The following is a 14,632-nucleotide window of genomic DNA, read 5'->3' on the forward strand; positions in this document are numbered from 1 at the left end:
TCTTTGGAGCTGCCATGAACTTTCAAGGGAGTGAAACGTCTTCACAGCAACATCCCATCACGGTATCACTCAAAGCCAAGCTGCAGTCTTGCAATGTTAGCTGAAGCCTTTCAACATAGATTGGTAGTGACCAGGGCAGCCGAGAGCGGATTCAGGCCCCAGTGAAAAAAATTTTTCAGCCCCCCAGCAAGGGCGGACTGGCTAAACAAGGCCAAAGAGAGGGGGGGGGAAGCCAGGCCTGGAATTTTTTTGGGCCCCCCAGCAAGGGCGGACCGGCTAAACAGGGCCGACAAGAAGGGGGGGGAAGCTGGGGAAGCCAGGCCCCAGCCCCCCTTCTGGACCGCTGGGCCCTGGTAATTTTACTGGCTTCCTCCCCCTCTTGTTGGCCCTGGTAGTGACCAGACATTCTTACATTTGACGTCTGCTTTCTGGCCTATGAAATGAGTTCGTGTCTCCATCCAGTTCCTGCTGGACGGGCTTCCACAGAGGTGAAGTAGCCAGTTAGACTGAGCACTGACCTGCCCTTGGCAGGTAGCTCCACAGTAGGTTGAAGCAAATCAGCATGTACGTTGACTGGCAAATGCCCACTGCCTGGGCTGTGCTTGTTCAGTGAACGGATAGGCCAGGGGTCAGCAACCTTTCAGAAGTGGTGTGCCGAGTCTTCATTTATTCACTCTGATTTAAGGTTTTGCGTGCCAGTCATACATTTCTAGAAAGAGACCTTCTAAAAACGTTAAAGTCTATAATATAGAACTAAACTATTGTTGTATGTAAAGTAAACAAGGTTTTTAAAATGTTCAATAAGCTTCATTTAAAATTCAATTAAAATGCAGAGCCCCCCGGACCGGTGGCCAGGACCCGGGCAGTGTGAGTGCCACTGAAAATCAGCTCGCCTTCGGCACACATGCCATAGGTTGCCTACCCCTGGGATAGGCTCTCAATCCAGAACCTGGAAGCAAAACATACAAACACACATGAAATGTCCCAGGTGACTCAAACAGCTGCTTGGAAGAGCTGGAAGATAATATTTTTGCAGAGATGTTGAAAATTACTGCACCAGGTGTCACGGTTACCATGGAAATGTTTTATTCATAAATCCAAGTGGAGCCAGCAGAAAGCTTGGTCTGGGAATCATGTTTACCAGGAGGCGGGGGGCAGGGAGATGGAAGCACCCTCTGGCTGCAGGTCCCTCCCAGCAGGACAGTGTGGGATGTCATGAGGATTGCCTGCCCACACCCTTTGTTGTGCCTCATAGAATCATAGAATATCAGGGTTGGAAGGGACCTCAAGAGGTCATCTAGTCCAACCCCCTGCTCAAAGCAGGACCAATTCCCAACTAAATCATCCCAGCCAGGGCTTTGTCAAGCCGGGCCTTAAAAACCTCCAAGGAAGGAGACTCCACCACCTCCCTAGGTAACGCATTCCAGTGTTTCACCACCCTCCTAGGGAAATAGTGTTTCCTAATATCCAACCTGGACCTCCCCCACTGCAACTTGAGACCATTGCTCCTTGTTCTGTCATCTGCCAGAAGAACATTTAGACTCTTGCTCCTGACGTGGGGAGAGTAAAGGGGGCAAAACCAGCCACTGATTCTGGGCTGCAAGAACGTTCATCTGTCCATCCTTCCCCAGAGATCTCTTTGGGGCTGGTCTTCCTCCATCCTGAAGGTCCTGTATGGTAGCCAGGTGTCCGCCCCCATTGCGTGTCACTCGTCAATCCTTAGCACAAAGGAAATCAAATCCCTAGAGGGGAATTCCCACTATGCATAGTGAGGACCCATCCTTGACAAGACAGAAACCTCTCTCTGAAAGCAAATCAAGACAGGAAGGGGCCCATAGGGGCAGGGTCTCTAAGGAATCCCACTCTTACCGGCTAACAGCCCCAGATCACTACTAACAGCAAGAAGAGATGTGCACTGTTCCCCATCTACATCCTGCTTCCCACTTACAGAGAACAGCTGCCTATGAACTGGCAGCATGTGTGTACCCCTTGCTGTGCCTTAACCACATCTCTCCCACCATGAGAAAAACATCTTTAGGCCTGGAACCCGAGGGGTTGAAAGTGGCAGTTCCAAAAAGTCATGGCAGGGCATTATCAATTGATGTGAATGATCTTAATGGATTAATCGATTTTCGTTACAAATTCAGTCAGATACCTGAAGCTCCCTCTTTGCTGCCATTGGGCAGGGCCCCTCAAAAGGTGAGCATCCGGTCTGTGTGACAGGGAGGTTTTTGGTATTATCCAGGAGTACATAACATGCAGCATGTTCTCCCATACGGGTGTGTTCCTGCTTTAACCAGAGCTCTGCCTCAGCGCCGGCTGCACCAGGACAGAATTTACTAATCTAATCTAGCTGGCTAATTTCAAGCCTGGTATCTGGACCCAGACTGGTTACCAAATGCCCAAAGCCCAGTGGAGATACCTTTCTAGCCGCCTGGAGCTCGTGGTTTGTCTAAACGTTGCCTTTTTCCTGCCCAGATTTTTATAGCCGATGCCATTGCTCTTCTAGCCATTTAGTGCCTGGGATTGACTCTAACGTAGGGAGTGAGAAACAGGAAGCGGAAATACTGTTCCTTCCGTTCCAAAGAGGGAAACAAAGGTTAAAAGACTATGAGAGAGGTCATCACACCAGGGCACCGGGGTTTGGGGAATCAGAGGCACACAGGGCTATCCCAGGGGCCCACAGGTGGCAAGAACAGGTTTCTAGAACCAGAAACACCTCTGTATTACTGCCTGAGCATTGCTTTCCAAGTCTGTGATCTCAGCACAAATGTCTCCCTAGATCGGTCAGTATCATTTAGTTACCCATTTCTCCTACATAATTTTGCTGTTTATACATTAATCCTTGTAAAAGTCTGATAGCGAACTAGGAGCAACTGACCTGTATTTGACAGCTCCCCTGATCTCCTGCTGGTGGGAGAAAAGCAGCATGTGCCACCCCCACTTCACGCTGGGCTGGAGGCCTGGCTGCCTCTTTAAAGGATGAAACTGCCAGGAACTGGAGCTGCAGGGTCAGGGGAAGGCTGCAGCCACTGCAGAACCAGGCCAGGAAGTGCAGAGCATGGGACAGGCTCTTCCCTGAGCTGGGAGCAACGGGACGTATACACCTCCCCTCCTGACGTGACGCATCATTGGCTCCCAAGCTGTAATCTGTCTAGATACCAAGGTATCGGTGTGTCCCCGCCTGCTGCCGTCTCTGAGTGCCTTACAATACCAGTGAGGGAGATGCCACTGGGCCTAGAGATGTAAGTGACTGTGTGACCTTGGGCAAGAGTCTGTGGTGTGCTGGGACTTGAACATCACTGCTAACTGGCCTAGGCACAGGAGATTAAAACAGATTTCTGTGCTCCATTTACATTCCAAACATTCTTTCAAACCACTATTCTCCTGCCATGAAATCTGTTTTTCCAGGTTTGCAAATGATGCCCTATATTCAGCATTCTGTGATACTACAGATACCTGAAGAGTCAGCTGCCAGAGGAGACATCACAGCCACCAGGAGGGTTAGCAAAAGATTTCTGGTACTTGTGACACCCAAGAGAGCTAAGGTCTCCTTGTAAACCCACAAGAGAAACGGATTCAAATGGAGAGGGAAAATAATTTGATACGGTTAAATTAGAACAGATTCCTGACAATTATTGGGGGCTGATATTATTACAAGAGCTCAAAGATCATATCAAAGGATTGTCTGCAAATATCTGTTCTTCAAATCAGCGGCTCTCAATCTTTCCAGACGACTGAACCCCTTTCAGCCATGGGCAGCAGGACCCAGGCTTCAGCATGTCTCTCAGCTTTGCGGGGCTCCTGCTTGCCACCCTCTAATGCCAGCTCAGCACTTGCAACCCCCCAAACCATCCCACCCCCCCCACCCCCAGGTTGAGAAACACCAATATAGTACATAGAGCAGTATAAACAAGTCATTGTCTGTATGAAATTTCAGTTGTCTATCAGGGATGGTCTAGACAGTATTTGGTCCTGCCCTGAGGGCAGGGGACTAGTCTCGATGACCTCTCGAGGTCCCTTCCAGTCCTAGAATCTATGACTTCACTAGTCCTTTTTACATAGCCTGCCGTAAAACTAGGCAAATAAATAGAATCATAGAATATCAGGGTTGGAAGGGACCTCAGGAGGTCATTTAGCCCAACCCCCTGCTCAAAGCAGGACCAATTCCCAACTGAATCATCCCAGCCAGGGCTTTGTCAAGCCTGACCTTAAAAACCTCTAAGGAAGGAGATTCCACCACCTCCCTAGGTAACCCATTCCAGTGCTTCACCAGCCCCCTAGTGAAAAAGTTTTTCCTAATATCCAACCTAGACCTCCCCCACTGCAACTTGAGACCATTACTCCTTGTTCTGTCAGTAATATCTAGGTGAGCTGATGTACCCCCTGGAAGACATCTGCATACCCCCAAGGGTACATGCACCCCTGCTTGAGAACTGCTTCCAACTGATAATATGCCAGTACAATCCAGAACTGCTTCATGTGTAGCTCTGTTTTAGAAATGTCTCCATCTGCTATTACGTAGTATTGCAAATTAGGACATCAAAAGTAGCTCTAGAAATCAAAACTCCTTTGTTTCTTGAGTATCTGCCCTGAGCTCTGCTGCATGACACCAGAACCTTTAAATTGGGCCCTGCTACAATCAGCAGTTACCAGTCGCCTCTGCCTGAGCACCTCAGCGCTGATTAATCTATCCCGCCCATCCTTTGTGGTGCTGATGTCTCCTTCAGTAGAGCTCAGGTTTTAGACATTGTACGTGTAGTCACTCTCTCTACACTTACTGTGAGTGAGTGCCATTTGGAGAAACAGCAACAAAAAGAAGTGGAGTTTATATGTTCTCTAGTGTTTCGATATGGGAACAGGGACTATGGGAGCTCTGGAGGGGCACACGTGGTGTTACAGAACAAGTGTTTACACTTATATGATCTGTCTGAATTTGTATTTTATGACAGTAATTAGTACTCAGCTCCAGCACCAAATCCCAATTATGCAGGGTGTGCATCAATCTTCTATGTTCATAGTTCAAAAACATAACTAGGCCCTGGGTCTTCAAAGCCAGAAATCAATTTGGGGGGGGAGAGGGGGGGAGGGGGAAGTGGTGGAAATTCTGAACGGAGTTAAAATGACTGGGAAGAGATGCCTTGTTTCAAGTTAAGATCAGATTTATTTTCAATCTTTTTGGCAAGGATAATTTGTAAATTTCTACCCAGTTATGGAGATTAATGGATAACTGTAGCTGCAGCATCAGCTGTACACCAACACCACTTGCTGTTCTTGCAAGAGTGCAAATCACAAGGACAGGCCCAACATAAGCAAGTGAACCTTTTAGGAAGGAAAAACACTTGGGCAGTGCCTTGTCACAAACCTGGGAAATGGCTTTTCTACCTCAAGAGGCACAAGTAGAAGACAGAACAGCCTCAAGGGGCAGTTTCTGGCCGGGGGGGGAGGCAGGGGGCGGCTTGCCTGGGCAGAATCGTTTCTCTTGTGCTTACTGGAGTAGAACTTTGGCCTTTTCCTGAAGAGCCTGACACGGTTCTTCCAATGATGCTGTCCCAACAAGATCCAGCCTGGGGTCTCAACAGCTGAGCTCCCGGGGAATCTGGCTGCAAAACTCCCAGGCGATGAGACAGAAAGGAGCTTCCTGCACAGAGGGTTAATGATCCTGCCCAGCGAAGGAGCATTTCCAACTGTTTGTTTCTTCAGCCAGTCTCACACATTTCCTGCACCCTGCCAGCACAGCGCCTGTCACACCTGGGCACAGGCTTTGCTACTTTGGCAGCTTTAGGTATCAACAACAAAAAATAACTCACCCTGGTATGACCCCCATTGACCAGAAGCGCTATAGCAGGGACCAAGCATGCTCACTGCCCCCAGAGAAGCTCAACACACACGCACCTGCCTTTACTTTCAAGGTTTATAGTTACCAAACACCTTACTGGGGGACTGCCCAAGGGAAACCATCTCCTTCAGTTCTGACTCCTGTTACACAAACCCCGAGCTGCCTTCAGAGACTGAGTACAGACACGCCTGGTTAACCCCAATTCATTCTTAGACCTCAGCTGTATTCACATTTAAAACTGAGTCCTAAAGCGTTTAGCAAAGGCCGAACCTGGAGAGAACAATGCACGTTGAAAAGGGACTAGTCAGCCCAACTCTGGCCTTAGGCTAAGCAGTCAGCAGAAACTGGAGCTATGGAGCCAAACTCCTCTCGGTAAGAACTCCAAAGATGTCAAATGCAGTTACAACAGGGACGTACGTGGTCCAGCAACAATCCAGTACTGCAAGAATACTCCAGATTTCTCACTATACAAGACATGTAAAGTACTATCCACTGACAGAGTTCCCACCTTTCCATGCTCTCACTGATTACGTACATATAGTTATGCACATTTTCTGTCAACACACAAAGTAAGCAAGCAGCCGCATTTGAGCTTCATTTAACTGAACCACCTCTTTGGGATTCTGCTTTTAAATGCAATATAAGATGCTACTGGTCACCCCCCAAGGAATAATGGTGCTATCTGCCTCCCATTGTTGCCCCAAGGGCAAATGATTTATTGGTTTGCCCTTCTGAACTGTGCTATTTCTGTAGAACACAGATCAGCCAGCAACCTGGAGACTGGAAACAGGTTAGTGAGCACAATATGGTGCTCTCTGGTTGAGAATGTTGGCTGCTGGGAATTTATCCTCCTACTTAAAAGGAGCAGAATTCCCCACTAATTGAAGTACATTTTTCTCCGATACAGCCAGGGCGCGCTACACCCTTGGAACATATTCTCAAATAGCAGAGTGCCCTGCCCTCCTGCCAAGGACCCATGGTACATGACACCCGAGTGGTTTAAAAACCCTACTTGATTGCGACAGTTCATTAACTCCCAAGCATAGTATGACAGCGAGGGATGTGCATGCAGGCTGAAAATGTATGTTTCCCTGCCCACCTTTCCCTGGTCTCCATTCTGAGCTCAGCGACACCAGTCTCACTGGTGCTTGGCCTGTGATTAGCAACAGGTTATTTTCATTGAATGCCTAGTCCCCCTGCTCCTTGCCATTGTGCTGTGCTGAAGCATGGCACTTGGAAGTGAGGGTATTCCCAAACTAGCATCTTCTGGCTGCCCCCACCTTGTTCTGGGGGGTTCTTTTGGGTTTCTTGGAAGCGGAGAGAGACAGGGACGATGAACATCAGGCAGCATATCCTCACCGTGGAGAGGGGAGAACGTCTCCAGAAGCAGCCGCTCCTGTGAGCTGCTCAACAGTGATAGCCTGGAGCGTACTTGGTGAGCTAACACTGTGTGTGAGGGACAAAAGAACAGTGATAGATACTTGAACATATCGACAACAAACCAAGAACCCAAGGGCTATTTGGCAGGGCTCCAAGCAGAACATTGCACTCAGTGGTCACTAATACTAGAAGCTTTAAACTGTGTAGAAAATTAAATGGTTTTGCACATTACAAAAATAAAGATAAACCACATTGTTCTACACTAGTTACTGAACAGCAGTGAACTTCAGATGAGTGATCCCGCTTCCACATGAAATAGAACCAAACTGGAGTGCTCTAAATACTGCCATCAATCCCGACATTATGGCTATTTGTGTACAGCAAACAGAATCCCTGAGAAGCCGTTCACACTGTTCGTTTGTCAAGCAGCTCTTCCTTGGAGGATGATCATGATTCTGAGGTTCAGGTGTAAAACATTTACTCAGTTCTGCTTTACCAAGCCACGGCATTTATTCCTTGAAAACATCTGAACTCTTCTTGTTAGTGTGTCCATAGATCACGCTGAGTTATCAGGAAACGGTCCTCCAGCTGGGAAAGAGATTCCAGTCTGGAGTTTTCTTTTCCTCACTTATCACAGCAACAAATCACTAGTTTCTTCCTCTGGGGAAAATAAAGAGAGAGACACATCAGTGGCAGTGAAGAGAACAGGAGAATGTTTCCAAATGTGGGAAATGATGGGAGATCCTTGCTATTTATCCAGCCCCAGCTCTGGGCACAAACAAAGCCTGTATCCATGTGGGCATTCTGTACCTCTCCTGCCCCCTCCAAGCAGTGACACTGAGCTCCAACAGCTGGAGAACATGCCACCTCTAAGGCTAGCCTTGTCTCTACGCCCCTTTGAACATCTGTGTCCTCCCACTCCCCCAACCTTTGTAGGTGAATTTAGTTCACGGGTGGGTTTTATGATAGCGCTAAGTAGACCATGACTGCGGTGCCAGCAGAGCCCTGTCCCCAAGCCATTCTGCTCCTGGAAGAACCTGCTTTTTATTGAGCCAGAGGATTTGGAGGTTTCCCCAAAACCAGAGCTAGGGAGTTCTTAGCCCAGACTAGCATTCCCAACCCTCTCATGCTGGAAAGGTTTTGCCAACACCTAATACACACTAGCTATTGCTGATCACATCACTCAAATAGTTAAGATATTGTAAAGGAGGAGGAGCTGCATCTTTAGCTAACTATACATTATTTTAACTGTAAACAAGTTAAGAAAGAAAAGAAGCCAGCTACACACTCCCCGCTGACTCTAGCTTGTACGGCTTCAACTGGTCATGACTAGAGATTGGTCCAATCCAGAGCTCCATCTGTGAGCGTCTGTGTTCCCGATTTGGGGATGTACAGGTCTTCGCGGCTCAAGCTCAGGTTTAATTAGGGGACTTCTAGAGCGCTGATGATTTAGTATTCATCCAAACCTGACCAGCACTGGCTGTGGCACAGTTCATGGGAGCAAACACCAAACTATTCCTGAAAAGGAGGCAAGGCCTTCCCATTTTAACGTGTGCCTTATGGTTCTGTAACATTTCTCAAGCTCTCAGTCACAGGGGCACTCAGTATTCCTGGGGGGATTCTGCGCCACTGCGCACGCACAGAAACATGGCCCCCCACTGATTCTCTTTGCTTCCTTGCAGAATAATTTCTGTGGGGAGGCAAAGAGAAGCTTTACCAGTGCTCACTGCGACGAAGTGGGGATTTTCCCTTGTTATGTTGTATGTGAGTCTTACTGTTTTGCATGAATGCTGTGTGTGCCTCAGTTTCCTTGTGCATTGCACCAATGTCTAGGTGATGGGAATAAGGGTGTGTGAATTTTGTGGGGGCTGCTCCAGCTGCCTGCACGGATGCCATGGAGACCCAAGAGGGGGATGCGACCAGATGACTCTTGACCAGGGAAGCGAGACAAAGGTCGGAGGAGGAGGAGCAGCAGGCAGGGTAGGGGCCAGGCAGCTGGAAGCGAGTCAGTCTCAGGTGGCTTGGGGGAGGGCCAGAGCCCTGGCTCTGGGCTCCCCTCCCCCGAAGATGGACTTGGATGAAAGTCACTGACTTCTGTGCTAACAAGTTCTGTTCTACGCTGTGTTCCTGTCGACTAATAAACCTTCTGTTTTCCTGGCTGGCTGAGAGTCATGGCTGACTGCGGAGTTGGGGTGCAGGGCCCTGTGGCTGCCCCAGGAGCCCCGCCTGGGCGGATTCGCTGCGGGAAGCGCACGGTGTGGAAGGGGAGGCTGAATGCTTCGAGGTCAGACCCAGAAGGGTCGAAACTGTGTGAGCTTCTTGCCCTGGAGACAGTCTGCTCAGAGAGAGGAGGCTCCCTCAGAGTCCTGACTGGCTTCGTAGGGAGCAGTTCCAGAGCATCGCCCAGTGACTCCGTGACACTCTCTCACTCCTCCCTGGCTGTGCAGACACATCTGTTTGGGAGCCTGGAGCAGCCAGGGGAGAGGCAAGTCACTGCAGGAGGTGGGGGGGAAGAGTCCAGATGCACGGGCATTGGGCAGACAGGGGAGCAACTACCCGTACAGTGATTCTCCCGCCATTTCCTGGCCCTATTGCTCCTCAGCCACGGGGGAGGGGTCCCTGTACAGGGAGCTGCTCCCCCTGTCCACCCAACCCCCGTGCATCTGGATCCCTCCCCCCTGCACCCAGAACCCCCCCACAAGGCCCCCCTGCATCGGGAGCCCCTTGCAACCTCCACCAGAATTCCCACCCCTGCATCAGGAGCCCCCAGTACCCAGACTTCCCCACACCCAGAACACCCCCACTGAGCCCCCCACATCCAAAGCCCCACCCTATAGAGACTCACCCCATGCTTCGGGAGCCCCACACCACTCAGTCCCAACCAGCTGCACAGTGGCATTCTGACCCCCACCCCACCAAGATCCACTCCTCCAGCAGCCAGATCCCCCTGCTGAGCCCTAACTACCTTCACCTGGACTCCCCTGCACCCAGAACCCCCAACCAAGCCCCTGTGCATCCAGATTCCCTCCCCCACACCGGGCTGCCCACAACCTGATTGCTCCACACAGAATCTGGTACCCTTGAGGGAATTCTACACCAAAATTTAAAAATTCTGCACCAAAAATCAAGTTTTAAAATTCTGCAAAATTCTGCATATTTTATTTGCCAATATAATCACATCATTTTCAATTATTTTGGTCATTTATTTCAAAATACTTTTCAGCAAAGAATTGAAAATAGTGTGATTATATTGTGTTATTTTGACAAATATGCAGATTTTTGCAGAATTTTAAAATATGGTGTGCAGAATTTTTATTTTGGGGGCACAGACTTGAGGAGTAAGTCAGTGTGGTGTGCCGAGGTCTCTGCCATTCCCGCGTTCCATGGCGTGCTGATTCGGCTGCGTCTCTGCGGGAGTACCTCAGGAAGCTCTTGCAACTGAGGTTTTTTGACTTCAGTGGAAAATCACAACATACTGGTCACCTTCCACAGCACAGAGTGTTCAAACAGCAGCTTGAGCAGTGTAGCCTAGCAGCTTTACCTTCTGGATCAGTACATTACATGCTACAAAGAAATCATTTTTACTACTATAAAAAAAACCTCTTCAATCAAGCTGCCTGGAGCTGCTTACAAGACCAGCACTCCCCTGCCCGCACATGCTATCAGTGCATTTTACATTAGTGCTCAGAAGCGAGGTGGTCTCCAGCGCCCAGGCGGCTCACTGACTATTTGATCAGAGACAAAGGGTTGAGGTCAGTCTACATTTTTCTTCTCTAAGTAGCTTCCTAGAGACAACCCTCGCTCGGCTCTCACAGCAAGTCTGCATCTCAATAGTGCTGAACTGCTCTTTCTGGTCTCCGGTTATTTCAGGGGTCACCGACCCAAGTGATCTCTGTTTGATAGGCCAGGATGAGCCTAAAATGCTCCAAAACAAAACCATGAAAAGCACCACTGTTAGCACAAGGGAGACAGAGCACTCTGGTTTGGGCGACGCTCCCAATCCCTCAGACTCTGCACTACGCAGAGTGGTTCCCCGTCCTAACAAAAGAAGGGCCGTACTGGGTCAGACCAAAGGTCCATCTAGCCCAGTATCCTGTCTTCCAACAGCGGCCAATGCCAGGTGCCCCAGAGGGAATGAACAGAACAGGAAATCATCAAGTGATCCAGCCCCAGTCACCCATTCCCAGCTCCTGGCCTCATTCCCCAGCTCCTATTATCCCCCACCCCTTTTTCTTACTCACACATCCTTCTCCACAGGAAACATCCATGTGGGAAGCCAATCACTCCCCACAGCTGTGGGGAAGCGTCCCCTCAACCCCACTATGGTCCTGTTCCTGGAACCAGTGCAGGGGTCTTTGGGGTCAGCCTTCGATGGGTTCTAGATAACCCCTCTGCTTGTTGGAAGGGAGAAGGAGCTCTCTCTCTCCCCTCCTGTCTCACCAAGGGACCTGGCAGTTCACAGTCCAGGCGAGGAGTCCACGGTCACTCTGCTCCCCCAACACAGCTCGCAGGCCTGTCTTTGATGCTACTCACAGCTTTGCCAAGCAGCAGAGTGAGGCTGCCTCTATTCTCGGTGATATTACTGCTGCTTGCAGCTTCAGGAAGTGCCACGCATGAGCAGCAGCGCTGGAGCCATCTGCCAGCTGCCTCAGGAAGGCGGTTCTGCACCTTGCCCCACACAGGACACTACTGCGAGATTCCCTCAGGAACCGCAGGGGTACAGCCCTCACAAGCAGGAAGCAGGCCCTTAGAGTCTGCAGAAGCTGAAGGCACTTGGCCAAGGGAGCCAAAGGCTCTTCCAAGCCGTGAGCTCACGTTTGTGGCTGAATGCTTTCCTGGTAGAATGCTTTTCTTCAGGCTGTCACCAGCTCACTACACAACATGACTGCACTACGGGGCTCGCTCGGTGGAGGAGCAGCCACGGCACGTGTGAGTGCTCCACAGCAGCTGGTCAGTCTGCCACGCCTGCCACGTGTGCCCACACCAACAGATCTGGTCCCAAAGGTACCCGAGAGCGGGGAGTGTGCACTTTTCCAGCCCAGCTCCCTAAGGACAAGCCCAGCCTGGCAGCTTTCAGACCACTGTGCGTTTGCTGAGTAGGGCCACACAACTGGCCGTGCCTTTCCCTGCAGACCCCAAGGGAGCTCCAGTTCCCAGCCAGGCAGTAATTCTGTCAGGGATTTCAATGACCAAGTCAGGTTTCTTGTTTACAGGAGCAGGCTCTCGCTGAGCGAAGTGTCGGGAGGACCCCATGCATTTGTTTGGGGTTAAAATGCAGACGGGTTCGCGCAGCAGCCAGCCCTCTCTTAGCAGTGACAAAGGGAGCATGCAGGCCTGATTGTCCCCACTTTCCTAAGCTGGTAGCATTTCACACCTGCTCTGCATTGCGGTAAGTGGCTGCGCCAAAGGCAGGGCAGGGTGAATCAGCCCCTCTCCTCCCAGGGTAGCTCTTAGGACTCCGTTACGCTAGGGGCTGTGCATCCCGGCCTAGTGAGAATCTGCTACTTCCTTTTTCCACCTCAGCCCGTTGGCAATAGATGGCCAGAGCCCAGCATACACAGTGTAGGACTTTTCAGCTGTAAGAGGGCAATTGCAGCCCCTGCAGGCCAGACCGCCCCCTCGTGGCCCATCAGGAAAGGAGCCAGCACTTTGCTCCGGGTAGCAAAGCGTCCTATCTGACAGCACACCCAGAGGAAAGCTCTGCCTGGTAAGCCATCGTCAGCACCAGAGACCCGCAGTCGGAAGAGTTAGACCCGTGTGTGTGATGCACAAGCTGGAAGAGAACCCAGCTCGCTCTCTGTAGTGGGACCGCTGCCCCACTCCTGGGTAAACAGGGCTGTGGCCGGGTGAGCCAATCAGCTAGGCCTATTGGCCTAGCAGCCTCAGCTGTGGCACGCCCCAATCAGGGCCCAGCTGGCCCTTATAAGAGGGCAGTGGGCCAGGAGCAAGCATTCCCTAGCTGCCTGAGTGCTAAAGGGGACTGGAGTGAAGCAGGGCTGGGGAAAGGCCAGAGGAGCTGGGGAGCTCCAGGCCGGCAACTCCCCAGGCTGGAGGGCCTTGTACAAGGCCCCTGGAGATACTGGGTTGCAGGGAAAGGCAGCAGGGCAAAACCTCCCTTGCCTATGATGACTGGCTTATACAGACTGCAGTCGGCTCCAGTGAAAGGGGGCTAGATGGTGACTGGCAGTAGCCCATAGGCTGAGGTAAAGTGGGGATAGAGGGTGGGGGTTCCCTGGGGGAGAGGAGACCCAGATCTGTGGGGTATTGCTTGCACCCCAGATAAAAGGGCACCGGGGTCCGGGAGGGACATGGGGGCCAGTGACGGCGAGACACTGGCAGAGGGCACTCTGGAGCTGGTAAAAAGAGCTAATTCCCGGATAAACCAGCAGGAGGCGCCACTGGATGAGTCTCCGCCCCGCTACTCTCCCCCAGAGGTAAAGCACTCATTTGCAACTGAAGTCTGGGCACATGTGTCTGACCAATACGTGGCGCTTTTTCAGTTGCTTTTCTCAACACATCTGCACTTGGAGGAGGAGGAGGAGGAGAGGAGCAGTAAGAAGCGCAAGAGTTGTCTGCCTTAAAAGGTGACTGACAGGGTCCTTTGGAGGGAGAGGAATCAGTCATATCAAGCCTCCTGTGGTGGCGTTCTCCCCCATGTTAGCCCACGTAAGATGGCTCCCGTACCCTTCTGTGATGGGGTAGTAGCACCTAGTGGTCAGCCTACTCCGCCCCCTGGGATGGCCCTTTAGGGGTCTGGAAGGGTCCAGCAAATACAGAGAATGACCTAACCAACTAAAGCCTTCTTCTGCCCTGGAGCTGTGCCTCACCCCCACTGACTTGGCTTCCCCTGGATGGGACAAGATGGCTCCTGCTTCAGCTCTGCCCTCCCCTCCCAGAAGCAAGGAGAGAACTGGGAGGGAAGAAAGAGAGCTGCCCTTTTCAGAGAGATACGGCCCCCTTCCATCCATGAACAATGTGCCACCCAGTAGCTTCCTCCGTACTCCTGCCACCCCTAGCCAGTCTCCTGGCAGCTCCAGTCCTTGCAGGGACAGAGAAGACAGGGGAAGTCAGCAATCACTGGGAGAGGGTGGCCAGTGTTAGCAATGTGGAGGATTGGATGGCCAGTATTCACTGCAGGGTGGGGTGGCTGGGGGGGTGGGGGGGGGGGGAAGAAGAGTGCTGGTCTCTTAGAAGGACACTGTAGATATTAACTCAGCTGCAGCCAGTCATGTAATGAGCTTGGGCTTAGAGCCAGTGAACACTGGTGCTCATAAAAGCAGTTTTGTAATGCCAGCCAGGAGATGGGATTTCTGTTCTGCAAAAAAAATTGAGTTTGAGGGAAAATATCATCCTGAATCAGGACAAAAAGCCACAAAACTTGAATTTTTTGTGGGGATGAAATTCTTAAATGTT

General features: G+C 50.9%; 1 protein-coding gene across 2 annotated transcripts in view; it reads right to left on the bottom strand.

Annotated features, from left to right (window-relative positions):
- Positions 1–5,144: 5,144 nt before the first annotated feature.
- The window catches only part of MFHAS1 (multifunctional ROCO family signaling regulator 1), a 97,998-nt gene continuing 88,510 nt past the window's right edge, over positions 5,145–14,632 (bottom strand). Inside the window, exon 4 of one of the 2 annotated variants that reach the window (XM_008174596.4) lies at positions 5,145–7,879. The gene's annotated coding sequence lies outside the window, so the exon portion shown is untranslated. The remainder of the gene's footprint in view (positions 7,880–14,632) is intronic. The other variant, XM_065597443.1, reaches the window with a different exon arrangement.

Source organism: Chrysemys picta, chromosome 5 (genome assembly GCF_011386835.1).
Source record: "Chrysemys picta bellii isolate R12L10 chromosome 5, ASM1138683v2, whole genome shotgun sequence".
Classification (NCBI taxonomy): Eukaryota; Metazoa; Chordata; order Testudines; family Emydidae; genus Chrysemys; species Chrysemys picta.